The 25,236-nt window shown below is 44.7% G+C and overlaps 1 protein-coding gene across 2 annotated transcripts in view; it reads left to right on the top strand.

Moving 5' to 3' along the window:
* The first annotated feature begins 799 nt into the window (after positions 1 to 799).
* The window catches only part of WIPF2 (WAS/WASL interacting protein family member 2), a 60,697-nt gene continuing 36,260 nt past the window's right edge, over positions 800 to 25,236 (top strand). The window contains exons 1-2 of one of the 2 annotated variants that reach the window (XM_077459835.1): positions 800 to 932; positions 21,513 to 21,546. The gene's annotated coding sequence lies outside the window, so the exon portion shown is untranslated. The remainder of the gene's footprint in view (positions 933 to 21,512; positions 21,547 to 25,236) is intronic. The other variant, XM_077459834.1, reaches the window with a different exon arrangement.

The raw sequence follows: 25,236 nt of genomic DNA on the forward strand, positions 1-25,236 counted from the left end.
TGATTGGCATCCATTAGTACAGTATAATGTAATACAATGCCGCCTATCAGTGCCCACCTGTGCCGCCTATCAGTGCCCACCCGTGGCGCCTATCCATGCCCATCTGTGCCGCCTATCCATGCTGCCCATCCATGCCAATTTGTGCCAGCTATCAGTGCCAATTTGTGCCACCTATCAGTGCCCATCAGTACCACATATCAGTGCCACCTCATTGGTGCCACCTCATTGGTGCCGATCAGTGCCGCCTTATCAGTGCCCATCAGTGTAGCCCCATCAGTGCCCATCAGTGAAGGAGAAAACTTACTTATTTACAAAGTTTTGAAACTGAAACAAAAAAACATATTTTTTTTCAAAATTTTCGGTATTTTTTTATTTGTTTAGCAAAAAATAAAAACCGCAGAGGTGATCAAATACCACCAAAAGAAAGCTCTATTTGTGGGGGAAAAAATGATAAAAATTTAATTTCGGTACAGTGTAGCATGACTGCGCAATTGTCATTCAAAATGCGACAGCGCTGAAAGCTCAAAATTGGTCTGGGCAGGAAGGTGTTTAAGTGCCCTGTATTGAAGTGGTTAAAAACTGTATTTTAGTTGTTGTGTTTCCATTTCTCCCCGGTGACATCCGGGATCTCCACAATACAACTCTCCCAGAGATGACAACCTGCTCTAAGTTCACTGGACCCGCCCTCCTCGCCCAGTACACACACGGCTGCCCCGCCCCCGTCCCCTTTTACACAGCGGTGCCCCTCCCAACATGGCCGCTCCCGCATTACGCCGCTCGGTAGCTGCGCTCTGACGCGATGACGTCCCGGGGCGGCGCGCCACGCCCCTTGCGGTGACTCCATTTTGTGCTTGTGGGCGAAGCTGCGGCTTCTATTTCCGGGTTGTCGGAGCCCGGGGAGAGCGGAAAGTGGAAGGAGCCGCGGAGAGAGGGTGAGGTGGTGGGGAAGGGGGTTGGCGTTGCTATAAAGTGGAGGCTTTATCCAGCCTTGTGTGCGGGGTGACGGGCACGTCCTATGTGAGAATACACGGAGCCCGCATAGGAAGGGGGTGCTGCTACTTGTAGCTCTCCACCAGTGGTCCCCTCCCTCATCACCTGTCGGGGGCTCATGGGATGCATTCACCCATAGCAACCAATCAGAGTGTGTTATTGCAGTGACAGCTGACTGGTTGCTATGGGTTACTGCGTGCTTGGCTGTGTTTCCATCAGCCTGTTTACCTGGTGTGGGACTACAAATCCCAGCCTGACATTCTAGTCCCTGTATGGCTGGCCTCATTGACTTCTATGTGTGTGGCACTAGATGGCGAAAGATTTCATTTGTTTTATACCTGAGGAGGGACTACAAGTCCCAGCATAGTGGACACAGCTTCTGTCTACCGGGAGCACACGTTTTACAAAGATGCCCATACACGGTACAGATCTGATTGTACAATCTCCTTTCCAAATCCCAAAGCGATGCAGTATGAGGATAAACCTAAACTACACAGTTCATTAGTATTAAATCAGACAGGCCACTGGATTACAAAGGAGATGGTACAATCAGATTGTATAGTGTATGACCAGCTTTAGATTTATGAAAGGATGTCAGACCACACCTTGACGACGCCTTCCGTTTATTTGACACAAGGCCCTCGCCTGATTGGACAATCAGATTGTACTGTGTATGATCAGTTTACATGGGTTGCTTACTAAGCTGTGTAAGAGTGGATGGACATGGCGGTGGAGGAATAAGGAATAACAAAATATATTTGTATAATTAAACTATACAAGCAAACTTTTTTTTATTTTTGTTTTGGATAGAGTGGAGAGGGAGTAGAACCTCTGTCGGTATTTATTGCTGCCTGTGCTCCTGTTAAGGGGATTCCCTCTCAATTTGTCCTGTTTACTATTATCAGCGAAAGTAAAGGAAAATCCCACATTTTGGGTTGTCCCCAGGACAGGATTAGAGGGGAAAACTAATGGGGACACTAGTTTTGGTGATTTCCTCTCACTTCCTGTTTGGCTATGGGACAGGAAGTCAAGGGATATCTCCCTAATAGGACATAGATGGCAAAAATCTGCCGGGTTCTAACCCTCTCTTTATCCACAATGGGAAAGGAAAGTTGTCTTTAGTGCTCTCTCTCTAGACGTGAGGGACTGGGCGGATCTGCCAGGAGTGTGGACAGAGGTGTATAGGGTTCTGAGGGAAGAAATGAAAGCATAATTCTAAAAAAGTATCGTTCTCCTGTAAATGTCTCATCAGTTACAGGTATGTGGTGCACATGATGAGCCATTCAGCCTCTTGTTTTTGAAAAGCTCAAGCTCTCTGGCAGATGTATCAAGTTACAGGGATGAGACAAACCATTTAACACTGTCCAGGGTGCTTACAATGTTCACTTTTTTTATTTATGTAAAATCTTTATCCCAAAAGGGGGAAAAAAAAAACTGTTGTAGATTACAAAGTATTAGCTGGAGTTCAGCTTCAATTTGTTAATGTATTTAAATCTGTTAGCACATCTACCACTACCCCCCCCCCCCCCCCACAATTCCTTCCACACTGACAATGCTGCTGTCCAAATCTGCCCCCTGTGCTCCATCTAAAGTTGTGTCTGTATAATACTGGTTCTGTATTACTGGCCAGATCACCAGGGGAGAACAGAGGGTAGTAAGCTTAAGGCACCTCATCCAGTGATTGGTAAGATGCAATATATGACACTTTTTTTGATTGGGGTTTAGAGTGATTGTAAAGTCTATTATTATTATAATTTTTTTTTTTTTTTAAATAACAAAACATCTTATACTTACCTGCCCTGTGCAGTGGATTTGCCATATTCTTTTGGTGCAGCAGAGGTAAAGTTGATCCAGGGAAAATCCAATTGCCTCTTGGGGATCAGGAAGGAATTTTTCTTTTTCCCTTTTTTTTTTTTTTTTTTTTTTTTCCCCCTTGCTGCAAATTGGAGCATGTTCTGCTGTGTTTTTTTTTGCCTTCCTCTGGATCAACTGTGGGTATAAAATTGGGTATATGGGATTGTACGCTATTTTTTAATTTTATTATTTTTAAGGTTGGACTGGATGGACTTTTCAACCTGACTAGCTATGTTAATGGAGCCAAGGGACCCGAAATATGCAGTCATCAAGAGTTAAATGTCTGCCCTGCCTTTTCCACCCTCCTCCTTTCATAGCAGGTGTACTGGATGAAAGGTCCGCCTCCTCCATTCATAGATCCATTTTTAATTAATGGAAGCTATAGTGCAGCTTCTGTGAGGGTGGAAAGGGCGAGCATGATCAGCACTCTCGGATGTGACAGTCCCTTGAAGCTATTAACCTCTGCTGCACCAGGAGATTTTGGCTGGGGGGTAAAATTAGAATAGGAAGATTGTAATTGACCCAGCAGCACAAGGGACACATCAGATTGGGCCTCGTACACACAGTACAAAAATCGGAAGGGAAAAGTCTGAAGATGAGCTGTCTGTGGATTTTCGGATTGTTAGTACGGGGCATTCATCGGACGATTTTACTTTTACATTAGACAAAAGCTGGATGTGCAGGCTATAAAATTTTTGTTGGACGTGAACTCAACATCTGATTTTTTTTTTTTGGATGGTCAGTACAGAAATCTGTCACACAAGTGGAAAGTACAAACACGCGTCATCAGAATGAATGAACGAGCCAGAAGCGTTCAGTCTTGTAAACTAACGTTCGCAATCTAGAGTTAAAGCGGGATTCCACCAAAAAAAAATATTAAAAGCCAGCAGCTATAAATACTGCAGCTGCTGACTTTTAATAAATGGACACTCACCTGTCCCGGGTTCCAGCGAGGCCGATCGATCTCTCGGCTGCTGCCGTCACCATTCTAGGTGAGGGAATCAGGAAGTGAAGCGAATCGGTTTCACTTCCCGGTTCCCTACTGCACATGCGCGAGTCGCGCAGCGCAATAGGAATTCTCGGCGCTGTCTCTGAGACCCGTGTGTGTCCCAGCAGACAGCGCGGCAGGACAGGAAATGGCGTAGACTCCCACGGGAGTCTATGCCCGGAAGTGGGTGTAAATACCTGTCTTTGACAGGTATCTCCACCCCCCTCCCCCCTGAAAGGTGCCAATTGTGACACCGGGGGGGGGGGGGGGATCCGATCAGCGGAGGTTCCACTTTAGGGTGGAACCCCGCTTTAACATTTTTGACCCGGCAATTGATGAAATGTTCAAATGCAGCGCATATTCTCTTCTTCTTTAATGAGATAATAATGAAGCTGCTTTGCTGGTGATACTGATGGAGTCATTGCAAATTCATTTTAAAAGGCATTTGTTTTGTACGATCTGAAAATCGGGAATCAACGCTCACCAAACTTCTACTAACATGAGATTAGCAGAAGGGGCCCAAAGGATGGCACTTGAGAAATGAACGTCCTCTTTATACTCTCGTAGTATGTCACTACGTTCATGTTCATCAAACGACAATTTGCGGATAGTTAGTATGCTAGACAAAAACCTGCACACGCTTTTGACAAAAAAATCAGACGCTCATTCGGCCAACAATCAAACTGTGTGTACGAGGCTTTAGTCTCCCACATGTCATCTTTTTTTTTTTTTTTTTTTTAAACTAAACGTAGACTTTAAAGCCCCACTTCTTGCAAAATATGTATTCACCCCAAACCCTTCCTCCCAACCCCTCTTACAACCCATCCTCATAGTTCTATGTCATTTTTCTTAAAGCAAAGATGTACTTGCCGAAGTCTCTCATCCAAGACCCTCACCACAGTTGTTTCCAAGGGCCGGAGGCCATTAGTCCAGTGCGGCAAATTCGCGGAGGTGCTCTTTGCTGTTATTGGTTCTCTTCTGAATCCTGAGAGGACCCAGAAATGTAACTGTATAGTAGCTGATGGCTGTCTGACTTTAATATTACGAAACACTGATCCAGAACAGAAAGGCAGAGTGAAGAAAGAGTTCCCGATCTGCATACCTTGTTCAATGTTGGTAACATAGAAGATGCTGAAGCCATTGGTTCAGGATGACAGCCTACAAACTACTACAGGTTTCCTTTAAAATATGCTATGATTGCAAATAAACTTAAAGAAAACCCTGCTTACTACTTTGCATCAGTATCCTGTTCCATTACACATTTTAAGCCCTGGTTCACATTAGTCCGATTTGACATGTCAAATCGCATGCTAATCGGGGGCTGTTGTCGGCAAAAGCACCATCCGAATCGGTGCAACGGTGACTTTGCGGCCCTGCAAATTCTGGTGCATGAACCTGCACAGATGTCTGTCAAATCGCCTCTGGAGTCAGTGTACGAGTTCAGCTGAATACGCACAATTTCTAACCTGCAGCAATGTGAATCTGGGCTAAAGCCATTTGCACATAGGGTGGTGGGGGGGGATTCCAGCTGCTGTGCGTACATCCTGGCATTTTAGTGCCCAGGAGAAGCACAGGTGCAGTGCACAGTCCTGTAGCCTGGTAAAGTCTTGGTAGGCTGCGGTTGGGCAGGGCGAATGCTGTACTGAGTAGTACTTGCAGTTAGGGCCCTATGTGTTCAGGGATGAATGTCTTTATAAAGGTACAAGATGACTGTGCTGTCAATTGTAGTGTTGGTAAAAAAAAAACTTATTCTGCGCCATATACTTAAAGTGATTGTAATGGCTTTTTTTCAGTAATAAACATGTTCTACTTATCTGTCCTGTGCAATAGTTTTGCACAGAGCAGCCCCAAACCACCTATTCTGAGGTCTCCTGCTGGCACTCTTGGCTCATTCTTCTCTAAGTGCCCCCATAGCAAGCCGCTTGTTACGGGGGCACTCGTGCAGGCTTGATCATGAGCTGGGCTGTGTGTGTCACACAGCATGTCTTGGCACCGCCCATGCTCCCTTCTCACAAGTAAAAAAGAGAAAAGGGAGAAGCATTGCTGCAGACAGTTGTGGCGCTGGATCGATATCTGCCTCAGGTAAGTGTTTGTTTAATGTTGGGGGGGGGGGGGATGCATTAAGCGGGGGGGGAAAAAAAAAACCTTTTACGTTTACAACCACTTTAAAGTATGTTTTTGTTTTGTTTTTTACATAAAAATTGGCACAAGGGGCACTACGCAATGTGATGTATCCCTTGTGCTGCTGGCTTGTGCGGTTGGATCCACGCCCCTGCACTGTAATCTTCCATGCAGCAGGAGTTAATAAAGTCAAGGGATCTGTCCTATATCTGTTATTTCAGGAGTGAGTGGTGTCTATGCCCCCCTTTCTGCTCCACTTAGGCTTTAGTTGCACCTTATTAGGGCGATGTGTGATTGCTGTGCACTGGGCAATGGGGGCCAAAGAGCCAATGGTATGGAAGATAAAGTCAACCTTTGTAGCCAAAATTCAATTAACAGTAGACCGATTGATTCTGACTGGTTGGTCACTATGGGCTCCTAAATATGTGCAGAGAGCAGCCTCAACCTTTTTGCCTTGGAGGAACTGCAATACTTTTCAGGTCTTGGGGGAACCCCTGTTTTGAAGTGATTTGTAAATTTAAAAATGTTTATTAAACAAAAAAAAAAGTTATACTTGCCTGCTCTGTGCAGTGGTTTTACACAGAGCAGCCCTGATCCCCTGCTGGTGCTCTGGTCCCACCCCCTTGCCGAGTGGCCATAGCAAGGCGCTTGCTGTGGGGTCACTCATACGTGCTCACTCTCGAGCTGGATTTTTGCATTCATAAGACACAGAAATAAAGGCTCAGCCCTGCCCCCGCTTCACTGTCTGTGATTGACAGCAGCAGGAGCCAATGACTTTCTTCTGCATCTCAGCTAATCGGGAAGGAGAGACCTGGGAGACCCTTGAGTCTTGTGCACATCTCTGGATCGAGATTGGGCTTGGGTAAGTATTGGGGGGGTTAAGGGTGGAGCACACTGAATGCATAGAATGCATTGAGGTAAAAAAACTTCAGCCTTTACAACCACTTTAAGGTCTGTCTACAACACCAATTGCATTCGTGTGATCGGGATGAGAAATGCCCCATTACGTTGGTGGTTGGAGCCAGAAGCCCCTTTATATTGATCACTAGTAGGGAAAGGAAGGGTCCTCTTTTGTTGGAGCTGTGCCCCTTTACAGTGGGGGTCAATGGTAAGCTTGTCCCCTTATAGACAGCTCGGGGGGGGGGGGGGCGGCCTAGCGATGACAGCACATACTGTATGCTAAGCGGGCCTCTTACTGCAAGGTCTACTTTAAGCAGTAACGGGGGGGGGGGGGGCACGGTAGTCAGTATAGGGGCTTGTGTGAAATGATGGGTCAATTCTTAAGTAGTTTATTTATTGCTCCTTTTAGTGATTGTAAAGTGATGCAACCTCTAATTATGTGTGTTTTGTACATCAGTCAGCTATAATTATGTCACTTCATAGGTCTAAGCCTTCTGAAAGCTGGATTACAGCATGTGTGATAGATTTTTTATTTTCAAACTTGACGATGTGTGATTATAGAGTCATAATTTATAGATGGTTTTAAGTTTAAGCAAGTTCTATAATGAAGCTATTAGTAATGTGCAAAAAATATGAATGCAAACAATCCCTTAAGGGTTAGAGCCACTGCCATTTTTTTTTTTTTGCAGTATGTGAATTGGTTGGTAAGTTCTCCTCCCTCTTAGATTCCAGTGACTATTATTATTAATATTATTATTATTTCAGGTACTTGTATAGCGCCATCAATTTACGCAGCGCTTTACATATACGTTGTACAGTCACATCAGTCCCTACCCTCAAGAAGCCTACAACCTAAGGTCCCTAACTCGCATTTATACATATACTAGGGCTAATTTCGACGGAATCCAATTTACCTACCAGCATGTCTTTGGAGTGTGGGAGGAAACCCACACAGGGAGAACATGCAAACTCCAGGCAGGTAGTGTTGGGATTGGAGCCAGTGACCCTTTTGCTACTAGGTGAAAGTGATATCTACTACACCACTGTGCTGCTGCCCTACATTTAGGCCCCTTTCACACTTGGGCAACTTGTTCTGCAAAGTCGTACCCCATGATTTCCAATGAGTACCAGTCATATCTGTGCGACTTCAAAGTAGTCCCTGCACTACTTTAATGCGACTTGAGGTCCATAGACCTCAAGAATACACAGGCATTGCGTCAAGCGTAAAAATCGTGCGACTTTTAAGGTCGCACAAGTATGAAAGCGGCCTAAAAAATGAGGGAGACCGTGAAGGCATCATCACCATTAACAACCCATAGAAGTTTTAACATTTTCCTGATCTACAAATGTGTTTTTTCACTGCTGTGTTTCTCTCTTGGGGGGGGGGGGGGGGGGGGGGGTTATAATAAAATGTAAAGCAGACCCATATTAATAAAAAAAAAAAAAAAAAAGGCTTTCTTGACAAAATAGTAACATAAGTTGTTCCCAGTGTTCTGTGAATGGCCAAGGGGAGAGGAGGCGTGGATAAACGACACTAGCACTTCTGTGTATGATGGCCGCTGTGGGCCAAATGTACAATGCTAGCTGTAGTATCCACCTTTAAGCCCACGTTCACATTTGGTCGACTTGGAATGCGGTTTGACATGTCAAATCGGTGGCTATTGCCGGCAATTGCACTGTCCGAATCAGTGCGGCGCTGCACCGATTCCCAAAAGTAGTTCCGGTATTACTTTTGGTGACTTTGGGGACAATTTGAATAGACCTCCACAAAGATGTTTGCCAAATCGCTCCCCAAAGTCAGACTGCATTGCCTGTTTGAATTTTCTAACCCGCATCAGTGTGAACCTGGACTGAAGGTTAATTGTACAGAACAGCGATTTTCTAGTTCAGCACATTGGGCTATAATTTTTTGCAGTTAAATTGTAAAAAAAAAAAAAAAAAAAAAATTTGTGCCTGTGCTTTAGAGCCATTTTATTGCTTGTTAAGAATATGTAAATACTTTACTATCCATAATAAACAGGTGTGACTTAAAGTGTAACTGAAAGCGGTTCTTCACCCTAAAGGGGAAGTTCCGCTAATCTGATCCCTCCCCCCCTCCGGTGCCACAATCGGCACCTTTCAGGGGGGAGGGGGGTGCAGTTACCTGGATAATCCAGGTAACTGCACCCACTTCCGGCCAGACCGCCGCAGACTCCCCGCCCCCCCCCCCGTTGTGTTCTGGGAAACACACAGTTCCCAGAGACACAGCGGGGGACTATAAGAGTCGCGCATGCGCAGTAGGGAACTGGGCAGTGAAGCCGTCATGCTTCACTTCCCGATTCCCTGACAGAGGATGGCGGCGGTGGCAGCAGCGAGACGAGCGATCGCTCGTCATCTGCCACCGACATCGCTGGACCCTGGGACAGGTAAGTGTGATTTTATTAAAAGTCAGCAGCTGCAATATTAGTAGCTGCTGGCTTTTAATATTTTTTTTTTTTTTTTAGGTGCAGCTCCTCTTGAAGGCAAAACTCCCCTCCCCCCCCCCCCCCCTTTAGCTATAGTATGTGAGGTTTATAACCACCTTCAGTTTTTAGGGAGATTTCCCTTCACTTTCTGTCCCAAAGCCAAAACGGGAGGTAAGAGGAAATTCATCCAGGGGGAGGGAATCCAAATCGGTCACTAGAACTAGTGTCCCCATTGGAAGACTTTCTGTCTATTCGTGTTCTGATGTCAACCCAAAATTGTGGGATTTTCTTTTACTTACACTTTTGATGAAAGCGGAATACAGGACAAATGGAGAGGGCGAGTCTCCCTAATGGGGTCACAGACAGCAACAAAACCTGACGGGTGTTTTAATCACACTCCACTCTATCCAAAACTAAAGAAACACTTTACACTTCAAGCTAGCCATAGATGGATGTATTGAAATGTGTCTAGTTTATCTGTGGCCACCTAACGATCAACTTCTTTCAAACAGGACTGCTGGAAAATGTATGTTTGTTCAGCGACTGCAGCGCTTATCAGTGTATTCTGGCAACGGAGGTTTCCCCCCTGTCAGAATACAACAGCACAGCAAGGAGGATTCCTCCATCTACCTCACTTGTGTAGACGGGATTCCTTTTTTTTTTTTTTTTTTTAAACTAGACCTCCAGAAGATTTACCCCTCTTCATGACCAGGCTGTTTTTTTGCAATACAGCACTGTTACATTAACTGACAATTGCGCAGTCATATATCGCTGTTTTTTTTTTTATTCCCCCACAAATAAAGCTTTATTTTGGTGGTATCTGTTTCTGTTTTTTATCTGTTTTTTTTTTTTTTTTTTTGCACTATAAACCAAGAAATAACGACAATTAAAACAATATTTTTTTTACGTTTTGCTATAATATATATCCACTAAAAAAAAGTAAAATTGAATTGAAAATTGAATGCCTTCATAAATTTAGGCCAATATGTATTCTAAACTCAAAATAAGTAATTGGTTTGCACGGAAGTTATAGCATCTACAAACTATGGTGTGTGTGTGTGTGTGTGTGTGTGTGTATATATATATATATATATATATATATATATATATATATATATATATATATATATATATATATATATATTTATATTCGCACACACCAGCCCTGGAAGGATTTACCCCTTTTTTTTTGTGATTACGGCACTGCGTCTCTAACTAACAATATGCGTGGTCGTGTGACGTTGTACCTAAACAAAATTAAAGTCCTCCCCCCCCCCCCCCACAGACAATTTTTGTTCGAAATCGAACATTTTGACAAAAAGCAATATTTTTTGCTTTTTTTTGCTAACTTAACACATTTTTCCACCCCTCAAACTACAATTGTAAATGAACCCTTGCTGCATCCGCGGTGTGGGTAAACCGCAGCCTTATGCTATTATGCCCAGTGTTTTGCTTTCGTCTTCCCTGCTGCTGGCACCACTCTGTATACTGCTAGTCGGGATAAGAGGTGGGGTGCAGTTGGCATCACTCCGCATGGGAAAGGAGCCAGTGCTACAGAGGAGGCATTGGCTTATGCAGCTCTTGCTCCCTACTACAGTTCCAACTTTGCAAGTAGTCCCTCTGCATTGCACTCTGATGCTCTGGGGTGGTGGGTCAGCAAGCTCAGACCATGATCTACCAGTCACCTGGCTGCAATCTACTGGAAGGTTGCGATCTACAGGTTGCAGACCTCTGATCTAGGGAGATCAAAGGGTTAAATGTGTGCTTTTGCTAAGGGAAGTGATGGATTTTACTCCCTGCTTTGCAGGGGCACAAAATCCATCACATTTGCCTTGTCAGAATGGGGCTTTGTCTTGTTTACATAGGCATAGCTCCGTTCTGTGTCTCTCCTCGCCAGTCAGCACATGCCGGCGGACTATTGGCCTGCACCCGCTGATAGGCCTGTGCTGAATCACATACTAGGTACTTGATCCGGCGCAGGAGAGCCATTCTGCCACCGTATAGCTAAGTTATGCGGTCAGTAAGCGGTTAATCAGCCCGCGGGCTGATTGAAAAAAAATGTATCCGTCTATGGCCAGTCTTAGGCATGCTTCCTCTGAAGGGGAGGATGCAAATAAGATTGGCCTATCAATCAGAGGCTATGTGGCTAAAACTAAAGGGAGCATTGTGCAATGTTTTCTCCCATTTTTCAGAGTCTGCAGGTTGCGTGACTGCATTGCTCTGGTATCTGTGCTTTGAGTCATGACCTGACAAGAATACAGATCTGGTGATCTCTCCATCTTCTGCATGCTTGTTACAGGTCTGTGATACTAAGGTGCCATTTACAAAGCAGGAGTAGGGTCTAACTGTGACCATACTGATGCTTGAAGGGACTCTATGACACTCCATTTAGAAATGATTGTGGGGGGGAACCTGTCACGTGACACTTGAAAAGGCATGTGATAAGGACTGTCTTCCAGTCTCGGAGTGCTTTTGCAGCATTATGCACAGAACACCATCGGCTTCAGATTGTGACCCGCTGTAGTATGACGTTATCTAAATGGACTCCTGAGTATAGAAGCCAGAAACAGCCAGGGGACTGTCCTTTGCAATAAGGGGTCTGCTTAGGCCCCCCCCCCCCATTGACTGGTGTTATTGGATGCTTTTGCTTCTCATTCCTGGATTATCAGCAAGTAATGGGGTTGGAGTGAATTCAGGGAAGTATTTCTGTTGTGGTTCTTGCCTGTACAATTTCAAGTCTTCAGGCGAGGTGTGATGGGGGAGTGTGGGCCCCGGAGGTGTGACTGCATAGCGCTGCTGCATACCTTACCTGAAGGCAGGTACAAAACTTCTAAAAATGTGGATTATCCAGAAGACAGGAGGTACGTGATCTGTGGGTTGAAAGCCTGATGCTGCCTCTGGCAATCCTGTTTTCTCTTTTGTAGTGCATTACAGTCTCGGGGGGGGGGGGGGGGGGTCAAGGTTTTGTGGCCTTGTGCGATTTGCCAAGTTTAGTGCATTCGTTTCCTCAATAAGGAACTGCTATGCAGGAAACTCTTATGATTTTACTGCTGGATAAACTCTCTTAGACTCCTAGGAATTTTACTACACTGTACAAAGTTCTTGTTGGCAATCAAAAATCCGCTTTTTAGGCTTTACATTATTAGTGCATCTTCAAAGTTCATGATTACCAGTGCGACTGATCTGACTTTACATTCTCTGGACCAAAGTTGCATCAATCTGATTGGATGGTTAGTAGACTTTATTGCTCTTTACGTTTAAAAATCTTGTGCGGTATGTTAACCACTCCCGCAGTGCTATGCAGGAAATGGCAACAATGATGTATGCAAATATCTGATCTCTCAACTGATTGATTAAAAAAAAAAGTAACAAATACATCAACAGGAAGTAACCTACCTATTCCTTAAGAGTTAATGCAGTCTGGTTCTGCCCAGAGCCTCCCATCTTAGATATGTGAAAGCTGCTTTATGCATAATCGCACACATGCCTTTCTGCCACACACATATGACAATGTCTGGGCCTGCTCATAAGTCATTCTGACAGCAGGCATTGCGTTGTGGGATTGGAGCAGAACAGTGAGCCCAACCTCTACCAATACGACATGAAGAAAGCAGTGGTTTCAGGAAGTGCTGGACTGCATTGATGCTGCAACAGGTATGAATGGGGTCCTAAGTGTTCTCTGTTACATTCATGGGTTATCACCATTACAGTATCCGCCGCTGCAACAAGAAGTATAGGCTGAGGGGTTTGTTGTCGTCTACCACTCAGAATGGTAGTTATTTTACTTTTAATTTTAGCATGTTTCTTTTAAAGCGGGAGTCCGCCGGGACTCCGCGTTTTTATTTATTTATTTATTTTTTTTTTTTAAAGCCAGCAGCTACAAATACTGCAGCTGCTGACTTTTAAAATAGTGACACTTACCTGTCCAGCGCGCCCGCGATGGCGGCACCCGAAGCCGATCTCTAGATCGTCTCTCGGGTGCTGCCGCCGCCATCTTGGGTATGGGAATTAGGAAATGGAGCCTTTCGGCTTCATTTCCCGGTTCCCTACTGCGCATGCGCGAGTCGCGCTGCGCAATAAGGACGGTCCCCGCTGCCTCTGGGATCTGTGTGTTTTCCCAGCAGGCAGCGGGGCACTTGCGGAAAGGGGCGTAATCTACGCCCCTTTCCGCAGAGAGCTATCCCGGAAGTGGGTGCAGATACCTGTACTGTACAGGTATCTGCACCCCCCTCCCCCCTGAAAGGTGCCAATTGTGGCGCCTAGGGGGGGAGGGTTCCGATGAGCGGAAGGTCCACTTTAGGGTGGACCTCCGCTTTAAGTAGTTATTCTTTAACCACTACAGATCCGCGCTATTGCCAAATGACGGCATCAGCGCGGACCTACATTTCCGGGACTACGTCTATTGACGTCGTCCCGGATACGAGCGGCCTGCGCGCCCCCTGAGGGGCGCGCGCGGCGCGCTCTGTGATCGGCGAGTCCGTGAGACTCGCCTGATCACCGATCCGTGCAAGGGGTCGATCCCGACCCCTTATCACGTGATCAGCTGTCAGCCAATGACAGCTGATCATGTGATAGAACGGAGCCGGTAATCGGCTATTATTCCTCCTCGCGCTGACAGCGCGAGGAGAGAAAAAAAAAGCCGATCACCGGCGGCCGTGATCGGGACATCAGTCCCGATCACGGCCAGCAATACAGCTGACCACCTGCCCCCTGCCAGTGCCCACCTGCCCACCGCCGTGCCATCCTGAATAAAAGTAAGTGCCCCCCATCAGTGCCCCCCATCAGTGCCCATAGTGCCACCCACAATGCCACCCACAGTGCCATCCAGCAGTGCCACCCACAGTGCCCACAATCTGCCTCAAAGGTGCTGCGACCCAGTGCCGCCCATCAGTGCCCAGCAGTGCCGCCCAGCAGTGCCACCTATCAGAGCCACCTATCAGTGCCCATCAGTCCCATCTATCAGTGGTACCTATCAGTGCCCATCCGTGCCACTTATCTGTGCCACCCATCCATGCCATCTTATCTGTGCCCATCTTTGCCCATCAGTGCCGCCTTATCTGTGCCCATCGGTGCCGCCTTATCTGTGCCTATTAGTGCCGCCTTAACTATGCCTATCAGTGCCCACCAGTGCAGCCCATCAGTGCCCACCAGTGCAGCCCATCAGTGCCCACCAATGCAGCCATCAGTGCCGCCTAATCAGCGCACTTCAATGAAGGAGAAAAATGACCCGTTTGCAAAATTTTATAACAAACTATTAAAACATGATTTATTTATTTTTATTTTTTTGCATCTTTTTTTGTTTGTTTAGCAAAAAATAAAACTCCGAGCTGTAACTAAATACCACCAAAATAAAGCTCTATTTGTGGGAAAAAAATGATAAAAATTTCATTTGGGTACAGTGTTGTATGCCCGCGCAATTGTCATTCAAAGTGCATCAGCGCTGAAAGCTGAAAATTGGTCTGGGACTGAGGGGGGTTTAAGTGCCCAGTAAGCAAGTGGTTAAAACAGGTCTCCAAACTACGACCTGTGAGAGCCACATCCAGGCTGCTGCGAGATTTTATCTGGCTTGCAGCTAGTTTGGGGGGGGGGGTGGCTCTGATGGGGGACCCTGATGTAAGGGGGTCTCTGATATGAATGTTGGCTCCGATTGGGTTTTTTTTTTTTTTTTTTATAAGCCCATTATGTTACTGGATGACTAATCGATTATGAAAATAGTAATCGATTATTCGTCAACTACTTCATTATGAAACTGATTAGTTTCAGCCCTAGACTGAACTGATGAACGATCTGCATGTGTGAAAGGGGCTTAAGGCTACATTCAAACCTAAGCGTTTAATTTTTCAAGCGTTTTTTGGAGCAGAATTGCATGTTTTTGCAGCTTTTGTCAGGCTTTTTTCAACTAAAAGGTGAAGTGCTGCTGTTTGAACAGAAAATGCTAAAAAAAAAAAATGCTCCTGTTGAGCTATTCAGGCATTCGAATTGAAGTCTATGGGGACAAAATTTCTCAATTCTGCCTGAAAAGTAGCTGTAGTTTTTGGAGCAACAGGCATTTTGCTACAAGTGACAGAATGCTCCGATGTAAACAGGGACTATTGAAATGAATGATGGGTTTTTGCTTGTTGAGTTTTTTTGAGCTTCGAGCTACAAGCTGCAAAACACTCATGTGTGAACAGAGCCAGAAATGGCGATTCTGCCATCAAGGTCTTTGTTCAACCAATTCTTGTTGCAAGATGACAACACTGCCTATGTCTCCCAGTTGTTCTGTGTTGTCGCACAGGCTTCTGAAGGAGAAAAGTGGCTGTTTAACCATTTAAGCCCCGGACCATTTTGCAGCTAAAGGACCAAGCCCCTTTTTGCGATTCGGCACTTCTTCGCTTTAAATGACAATTGTGTGGTCGTGCGACGTGGCTCCCAAACAAAATTGGTGTCCTTTTTTATATTTTTTTCACAAATAGAGCTTTATTTTGGTGGTATTTGATCACCTCTGTGGTTTTAATTTTTTGCGCTATAAACAAAAATAGAGCGACAATTTTGAAAAAAAATTGCTATAATATCCCCCAAAAATATATAACTTTTTTTTTTTTTTCCCTCAGTTTAGGCTGATATGTATTCTACATATTTTTGGTAAAAAAAAAAAATCGCAATAAGCATTTGATTGGTTTGCACAAAAGTTATAGCGCCTACAAAATAGGGGATAGTTTTATGGCATTTTTATTAATATTTTTAGTAGTAATGGCGGCAATCGGCGCTTTTTTTAATTTTTTTTTTTTTTGCAACATTATGGTGGAGACGTCAGACAATTTTGACACATTTTTGGTTGGGACCATTGGCATTAATACAGCGATCAGTGCGATTAAAAATGTCACTGGCGGTGAAGGGGTTAACCACCAGGGGGCAGTGTAGGGGTTAATTGTTTTTTTTTTCTGTAGGGGGAGTGGCTTGGCGTGTGATGTCACTGATCGTCTTTCCCTATGGTAGACTATCAGTGACAGGCTCACTAGGAAGCATGAGGAGAGGTTTGTTTACACTTACCTCTCCTCGTTCTTCAGCTCTGTGACCCGATCGTGGGACACCGGCGGTGATTGGGTCTGCGGGTCCCGTGGCCACGGAGCTCAGGACCGGATTGTGAGTGCGCCGTGCGACCCACAGCTGGGCACTTAAAGGGCAACGTACGTGCTTGTGCCCAGCCGTGCCATTCTGCCGACCATATATCGGTGTGAGGCAGTCCTTAAGTAGTTAAACACCCATTTTCTAGGCATGGGCCAACATTGTCATCAGTAAAGCATGCCTCTGAAATGCCATGCAGCCATTAGATTGCATGTATGTAGACAGGAAGTGTCTGCAGAGAGATTAGCAGCAGAGTTGCAAAAAAGGGTAAAGGAAAAAAAAAATCTTTTATTTTATTATTTTTTTTTTTTTTTCCTGAATGCCATTTATTTGTGATATTTTAGCAAAGTGTGATTCATTTAGGTTTTACGTCTACTTTAAAGTATTTAAAGTACACCTGTCATGTGGGAAATATGAAAACAGCCTTTGGTGATGTCCTTTTTAGAAAAATGCTGGTGGATGAGCGTTTTTTTCTGATCCAGTCATTGACCCCTAAGAAGTATGCAAATACAGAAAGAGAAGTCACAAGTCCTTCTCTACATACATAGTTGCATAGTAGGTGGAGTTGAAAAAAGACACCATCAAGTCCAACCTATATGTGTGTGATTACATGTCGGTATTCAATTGTATATCCCTCTATGTTGCAGTCGTTCAGGTGCTTATCTAATAGATTTTTTTTTTTTTAAACTACCGATCCTCCCCACTGAACCACCGCTTTTGGAAGGGAATTCCACATCCTTGCCGCTCTAAAAGTAAAGAACCCTCTACGTAATCTAAGGTTAAACTTCTTTTCTTATTTTAATTGGTGGCCACCATTTTTTTTTTTTTTTTTTTTTTTTGAAGGCTGCCTCCTTTTGCTTTTATATGCATTTTTACATTGGAGTTAAGCCATCCAGGATTTTTGTTCGCTCTTTTAAATTTATTTGCCAATAGGATGCACAGGCTAATGCCCTTAATATGCTCTTAAAGCAAATCCATCTCTCCTCCGTTTTTTTCTTTGTTCCTAAGGTTTTATCCCAATTTATATCCTTTAGCAAGGTTCGGAGTTTAGGGACGTTGGCTCTTTTTTGAAATTCAGTGTCTTTGTATCCCCCTTGTTTTCTATTTGTGTGATTTATACTGAAGCTAATTGACCTGTGATTGCCATAATTCTAGTTCTAGATCTGTTAGTATTGAAGCCATAGTTTCAGAATTCTCTTTGAGGAGGTCAGCAAGTAGAGAGATGGATGGGGAGATGTATGCATACATACATACTGAGATACATATTAACCTTGGTATTCAGCTCCTAGTCAGCTTGCCTAGTCACCACTGGTGTTGCTCAACTGTTTAGTGCAGGGGTCTCCAAATGTTTTGATATGAGGGCCACATTTTATATTTTAGAAGTATTTGTGGACTATAAGAATTTGTTTTATAGAAAGTTCCTCCTTGCATCCAAATGTGCCCAGCAAAGTTTCCTCCTTGCATCCATGTGTAGAAGGGTGTAAGTGGGGCTGGCAGGCAGTGGGTGCACCAGTCTCCCCACTCTACACAGACCAGCACATCCACTACCAACCGGACAGTTGAGGGCTGAATAAAAGCTGGTAGTGGGCAGTTGTGGCCCATGGACAGTAGTTTAGAGACCCCTGTTCTAGTGGGATCCTGGGAAACCTGAGGATGATGGTGTGTGTGTGTGTGTGTGTGTGTGTGTGTGTATGTATATATCTATCGATACCGGGTTGGACCCCTTTTGCCTTTAGAACTGCCTTCATTCTTCTTGCCGTGGATTCAACAAGGTGCTGGAAACATTCCCCAGAGTTGTTGGTCCATATTGACATTATAGCATCACACAGTTGCTGCAGATTTGTCAGCTATACATCCATGTTGCAAATCTAATATGCCTGTAGATTCCTATGTGTGCATGACCACATAGGCTAACATAGAGCTGCTTCTAGAGGCAAACAAAAAAAAGGCATTTTTTACATCCTGTGTGCAAGAGGCATAAAACTGACCTCCAGGCAGATATAAAAGGCATACTTTAAAGAATAAGTTCACCATTCTGAACATTTTACACCAACCGTTTTTAGGGTGTAAGGTTTCGACATGCACCCCTGATTTCCCCTCGCCTTTCCTGTGACAGCAGATGGGGGACCCTCTCCCCCCACCTGCTGCCACAATTTAAAAACTGCATGACTGTGTTGGGCCCCATCCACACAGCGTCGTCCTTCATTTACAGTTTCCTCTGCATAAATGGACTACAAGTACTATCATCCATTGTGGCTGACAGCTTGTAGTTCTAAATGAACCTCGAGGATGCTGATGAGCGCTCTTGTAGTTTATTGGTTTCCTGCTCTCGGGTACTGCCAGCCCATATAGGAGGTGCAGGCAGACTGCTATCCTGGGAATCTGCAGGATTTATATTTTATTATTTTTATTTGGAGAGGGTTTAGAACACCTGTCAGTGCTGTCTGTGCCCCTATAACAGAGATTCATCCTCTGTTGCCCTGTTTTACCATTATTCTCTAAAGTAAAAAAAATCCTCAAATTTTGGGTTGTCCCTAGAACAGTATTTGAAGAGAAAAAATGTTTTTTTTTTTTTTTTGACACCCTGAAGGGATTTCTTCTCATTTTCTGTTTTGGCTATGGGACAAGAAGTACGGAAAAATCCCCCCCCCTATGGGATGGTGAAAAAAACTGACAGGTGTTATGACACTATAATACTACTACTATTACTACTACTGATCCAGAATGGGGGGGGGGGGGGGGAAGTTTTGCCTCTTAGTTATTCTTTAACTGCAGCAGGGAAAAAATGAGCTCTCCTGCCTTAAAGTGGAACTTTACAAAATGTAAGTACTGATAGATTACGTCAGGCTGGCCCCTATTGCAGGTTTAGCTATTGTGACATGGGGGGGGGGGGGGGAGCAGTATTAAAGGTTTGGTTTTAAATAAAAAAAATAACAAACTTGTTATGCTAACCTACTCTGGGCAGTGGTTTTGCACAGAGCAGCCCCGATCCTCCTCCTTGTCTGGTCCCCCGCAGGCACTTTTGTCTCCTCCATATTGACCAGTTCCCCCCAGTAGCAGGCCACTTGCTATGGGGGGTATTGGTGCATGCTCCTTGCTGAGCCCTGCTCTATGCGTTCATAAGACAAATGGGGCCAAAGCTTGGCCCCATCTCCGGCCTCTCTTCATTGGCTCAGTGGCTGTGATTGACGGCAGTGGGAGCCAATGAGAGGGAGCCTCAGGACAACCGAAGCTCTCCTGGACCGAGAGGGATCTTGAGTACTGTGGGGGGAACAGCACACAGGTTTTTTTACCTTCATGCATAGAATGCATGAAAGTAAACCTCCTGCCTTTACAACCACATTAAACTTGAGCGGTAGGTGTGTAGGATCTGCTGAGCGCAGTGAGCTACAATGTTTTTATATATGATGTTTTTGAATTTTGGAATAAAGTTTGGTTATACGTTTTAAACTGCCTCATGTTTTGCTTACAAAGTCTATGTTCCTGAGAAACTAGGTCCCTATTTTCTTTTCCTTCCCTATACAATTGGATGTTGGTAAGGTGAGGGTTCTCCCTTGTAGCTCTCCTGGATCACGTTGGTTCTCTTAGCCCTTGGTTGCAGCGCCCTGCTGCACAGCCCGTTCCTGGCCTATGGATTGGAGTTCTCCTGACACCCTGATAGCAGCCAACCTGACTTCTGGAATGAGACCTCCCATCTTGTGGCTGCTAGCTTGGGGCACCTCTGACCCCTCAGTGAGACCCCCTGTCTCTTGGCTTCTGACTGGGTAACCTCTGACCCCCACGGTGAGACCCCCTGTCTCTTGGCTTGGGACTTGGGCACCTCTGACCCCATGCTGGGATCCTGTGTCTCTTGGCTTGTGACTTGGGCACCTCTGACCCCACGGTGGGACCCTCTGTCTCTTGGCTTGTGACTTGGGCACCTCTGACCCCTGGGTGAGATGCTCAGTCTCCCACACTGGGAGTGGTCCCCAGCTGGGAACTCTTGAGTTATCCTCAGACCTGAGTATATAATGACCCTGCACACCTGTATACTCGGACAGTTTGCAGATGTCTGGTAAAACCCAAAAACAGGATTGAAAGTTCTGATCCAGGATTACAGAATCCGAAAAAGACCAATGCAGTTTTTTCTGCTTAGAAGCAATGGTCTGGAACTTCAGATTTAACCCTAAATGCGGATCCTGTGTCACATTTTCTTATATTCCTACAGTGACACGGCCTCACACTTTTACACTATGTAAACGCTTAAAAATAAGTGTTTATACTGTTTAAAATCTAGTAGTACAGTCTCTACCCTGCTCTGCACATGCCCAGTTACTTTCTCTGGCCTTGTGCTGAAAATCGGAGCTACTAGAGGCCGATCTAATGGTAGCCTTCAGGGACTCTCTGGGCTTTAGCAAAATGGGCAGCCTCCAGCAAAAAGAAACGGGAGCAAATCTGGAGGCAATTGACGGCACACTTTCATTTTGGTAGCATAATTATTCATGTAGGGATGTATGTTTTGCTAAAGAACATTATTTTTTATCAAATGGTTATGGGTAAAGTTCCACTTTGAGACAAAGCTATGCTGTTTAGCAGAGCTGAGTACGTTTCAGAACTTTATAAATAAACACGAATCCTTTGGCAGGTAAAACTTCTCCTTTTTAAATGTAATTTTATCTAGTTATTTAGATGTCTAAATCTGTGTTGATTTGTTGAAATCGGATTCTATCAATGTACAGTTCTCCTAGTAGCCAGGACCATGTGATCTAGGTGTTGGCTCACATAAGAGGGGCTCAAGAGCAGCATTTTCCTATTTATGGCAAGAATAGCTCACCACTTTGCTGAAAACAATTGATTTGGTAGTAATGGCATTTGCTTTGCTGATGTATATGATTATGATGAGTGATATTAAACAGACCTTTTGTGCATTGGGAACATGCCATAGAATGGCCGTACTAGGAATAAATACTAGTTTATTTCAATACGTTATTTTTGATTCGGTGCTTGTCCCAAATGCTTGTGATGTGATGTATACAAATGCACCTATTCAATGCTGAATTGTATGCTAGTCGCTGTCTTTATTTCAATCTGTTACTCTCCTGGTTCTTACATTTGTTCTCTGCTTTCAGGCCATGATCCAGATCTTGCGGCTGTGTATTTAAGGTGAGGCTTATAATCCTGCCCCTTTTTATAGTTTATCACCTTATTTGCTCATAACCCTTCCACTTGTTTATATTCTTTACTGAAAGTCATTTTAAAACATTTGACCTATAAAAATCTGATGCGACAAATGTTGTTCCTGGCTTCATTGGAAAAAATAAAAAAATACGGCGTAAAACTCAGGCCAGATTCCTATATATTTTGTTCCTTTCCATATGCATTGCAACAGAGTTGGCCACACAAATACTAGCTGCGTATCATTGCTGATACTAAGCATGCTTCGATACAATAACTGATTTCTTCAGACTCTGTTCACATACGCAGTTCAATTTCATTCAGCCGTTCAGGTGCAATTCCAATGTAAATTGTAGTACGAGATAAGAAAACGCACCTGAACTGACTGAGCCTAGGTTCCCACTGCCACAATGTGGCCCATCTCATTTGATTTGCAGAGGAATCACATTGCATTTCTTTGTAAATCACATGCGATGTCTGTGCAGTGCAATTTGAGCCATTTAATTTTTTATAGCTTAAATCGCATCTTCATCAAAAATGGTGCTGGGCCCTTTTTATTTATTTTCTCACTGGAATCGGAACACTATCAAATGCAGGCAATCGCAATGCGTATTTTGCACTGTTTTGGGGAATCATTCTTCTGAAGCAGAGCTCCATCCAAAAGGGGAAGCTCTGCTTGTCTGCCTCCTCTGCCACATTTGGCACCCTTTGGCGGGAAGGGGGAGCTGATACCTGGTTTTGACAGGTTCCTACTTCTGGCTCAGTTCGCGCCCCTCTTGCCCTCACAGCCGGGCCATTCACAAATCGCAGCAAGATTCACTCCATGTAGAGTAGAAGACGGACTGTGAAGGCTTCACTGATGGCCTACGTTAGGGCTTGTTAACACTTGACCGTTCTCAGCAATAAGGTCCGATTTACATGTCTGTGCAGCGATAAAACTTAAACTCTGATTAATTTTGAATGGCACGCCAACACACTCAACCTTGCCCCCAATGCAACACAACCGTACAGATGTGATCCATCTGTGTGTTGGGGGAACAAACAAAACAAGCGTGTATTACAAAGTCTATTGTAGTACGCTGGCAGCAAATTCAAAATGAATGAGCTGCCCTAAGCTGGCCAGACACATTGCAAATTGTGTCCCAGTTCCTGATGAACTGCCTGAAATTCGATTAGATTAAAGGAGTCAGGTGGAAAATTTGTTGGGTGAACAAATGCTGGGTCAAAATCAGATGCAGTTGCTGTTTGGGTATTTTGGGCTCAAGTATGCACCAATACCTTACTGATACTCGTTTCTAGTGTCAGTATTTTTAGGGCTTGTTTACACCATACACGCATAAAGAAAAAAAGATGGGTAAACTGCATAGATATCACTTTGGAAACATCTGTTTCACAGCAGTTTTTATATGCGTTTCAGTTACCTTTTACAGTCTGTTCACATATGTGTGGGCTGACCGCAGTGCGATTTTGAAAGTGTCCTGCATCGATTCATATTTGCAAATCTAAGTGAACCCGGTGAGTTTCCCGCTTTGCATTCATGCAGGTGTCAATGTTAAAGTGAAGCTCCAGGGCCCCTCCCCCCAAAAAAAAATTCAAGTTAGCAGCTACAAATACTAGCTGCTGACTGTTAATATTGGGGGAACTAACCTGTCCAGCAGTGTCCTCAGCCCAGCGGGTTTTTCAATAGTCTATCAGGTGATGCCACTACCATCTCGCCTCAGGCTGAATTCACACTGGCATTAAAGAGGAAGTAAACCCCTTCAAACCACTTTGACCTACAGGTAAGCCTAGATTAAGGCTTACCTGTAGGTCCAAGCAATATCTCCTAAACCTATATGGTTTAGGAGATATTTGCCCGAAAATGGGCACCGCTGTCTGCGCAGGCGCACTAAATGCGGCAAGTCCAAGAATTGATTTGCCTAATTTGTCGACTCCCATGCGCGGCAGTGACGTCATCGCGGCCTCGCCGAATGGCAGCGGCGGAGCTGCGAGACGCGACTCCCGTGCGCATGCGCGGGAGTGACGTCATCGCGGCTTCGCCGCTGTCATTGGTCGGAGCTGCGAGACGCCACCAGCAAGATGGATGCGGCGGACTACAGGGATCAGCGGCGACTTCGCTGGCTCCTGTGTCAGGTAAGTGACACATAATGAGCTACTATGCGATGCATAGTAGTCCATTATGCTTTACCTTTGCAGGGAAAAAAAAGAGGACGTAAACCCATCAGGGTTTACTTCCTCTTTAAGAGCAGGTGTTTGAGCGGCGTTAAAAAGGCCTCTCAAACGCCTATGCACAAGCTACAATAGACAGTACGGGTGAAACAGAAAAAAAAATGCACGGATCGGATCATTTTTCGGATCCGCAAATAATTGAATTTGCAAAAACCTGTGAAAATTCCACCACCATATAGTCCCCCACTGTAATATATACATCCCCAACTGTAATATTGGCTGAGCATGGCTGGGTATTTTTATTTTTTTCCTCAGCACACAGATGGATCACATCTGTATGGTTGTGTTGCATTGGGGGCATGGTTGAGTGTGTTGGCGTGCCATTCAAAATAATCAGTTTACATTTTATCGCTGCACAGACATGTAATTCAGACCTTATTGCTCAGAGGGCCCACAGGATTCCCTTGCAAGCTGCTCAGCCGCTGTCCTGGAGATATGTGAACCGGCTCCATAGAGAGCCAGTCACAATCTCCTGTCATGCGAGTTTGCACTAGTGTAAACCCAGCTTTAAACTATCAGGCAGTAGAACTGCAAAGGCAAAAATCTATGAATCCATCCTAGTCAATCTTAGTGTAGATGTCCAAGGGCTAATCCCTTTAGAAAGCGACAAACTAGCAGGTTACAAACATAACATAATTCCCTCTACCTTGACTAAGGCCTCTGTTCCAGCTGAAAGAAAAACGGCCCCAAAGCATTATGTTGCCATCACCATGCTTCACGGTGGGTGTGATCTTTTGGTGATGTGCAGTGTTATCGCACCAAACATATCTTTTGGAGTTGTGGCCAAAAAGTTCAACCTTTTGTGTCATCATCAGACCATAACACAGGGCAAAAACCTTATACTAATAGAAAGCCAAATCGCCCTGAGGGAGTATGTAGCTGGGGATTTGTATTTTACTGCCTCCCTCCCCAATCCTGGCGATGGGGTTCCTGCCCTTTAGAGATGGGGGGTGGGGCCAGTCCCCAAGGGTGATGGGGCCATCCCCATTGCAGTGTCCTCTGTAGTCCTATAGCAGTGTACCCTGTCACCTGCACCCCCCCCCCCCCCCAACTGTAGGGTCCTTCTACTACAACAGCTGGACTTTATTTGGGGTTAATCAGAGGCACTTTAAATGATGGATGAAGTGTACTGAACATACGTTTGAATGTGATTGCTTAACCACTTCAGCCACGGAAGAATTTACTCCCTTCCTGACCAGAGCACTTTTTACGATTCGGCACTGCGTTGCTTTAACTGCCAATTGCGCGGGCATGCGACGTGGCTCCCAAACAACAAAACTGACATTATTTTTCCCCACAAATAGAGCTTTCTTTTGGTGGTATTTGATCACCTCTGCGGTTTTTATTTTTTGCGGTATAAACAAAAAAAAGAGCGACAATTTTGAAAAACTCATTTATTTTTTGCCATTCTAAATATCCTCCAAAAATATATAAAAACCTGTTTTCCTC

Source organism: Lithobates pipiens, unplaced genomic scaffold, assembly GCF_037356315.1.
Source record: "Lithobates pipiens isolate NorthernLeopardFrog02 unplaced genomic scaffold, aLitPip1_a1.2 Scaffold_28, whole genome shotgun sequence".
In the NCBI taxonomy this organism is placed as follows: Eukaryota; Metazoa; Chordata; class Amphibia; order Anura; family Ranidae; genus Lithobates; species Lithobates pipiens.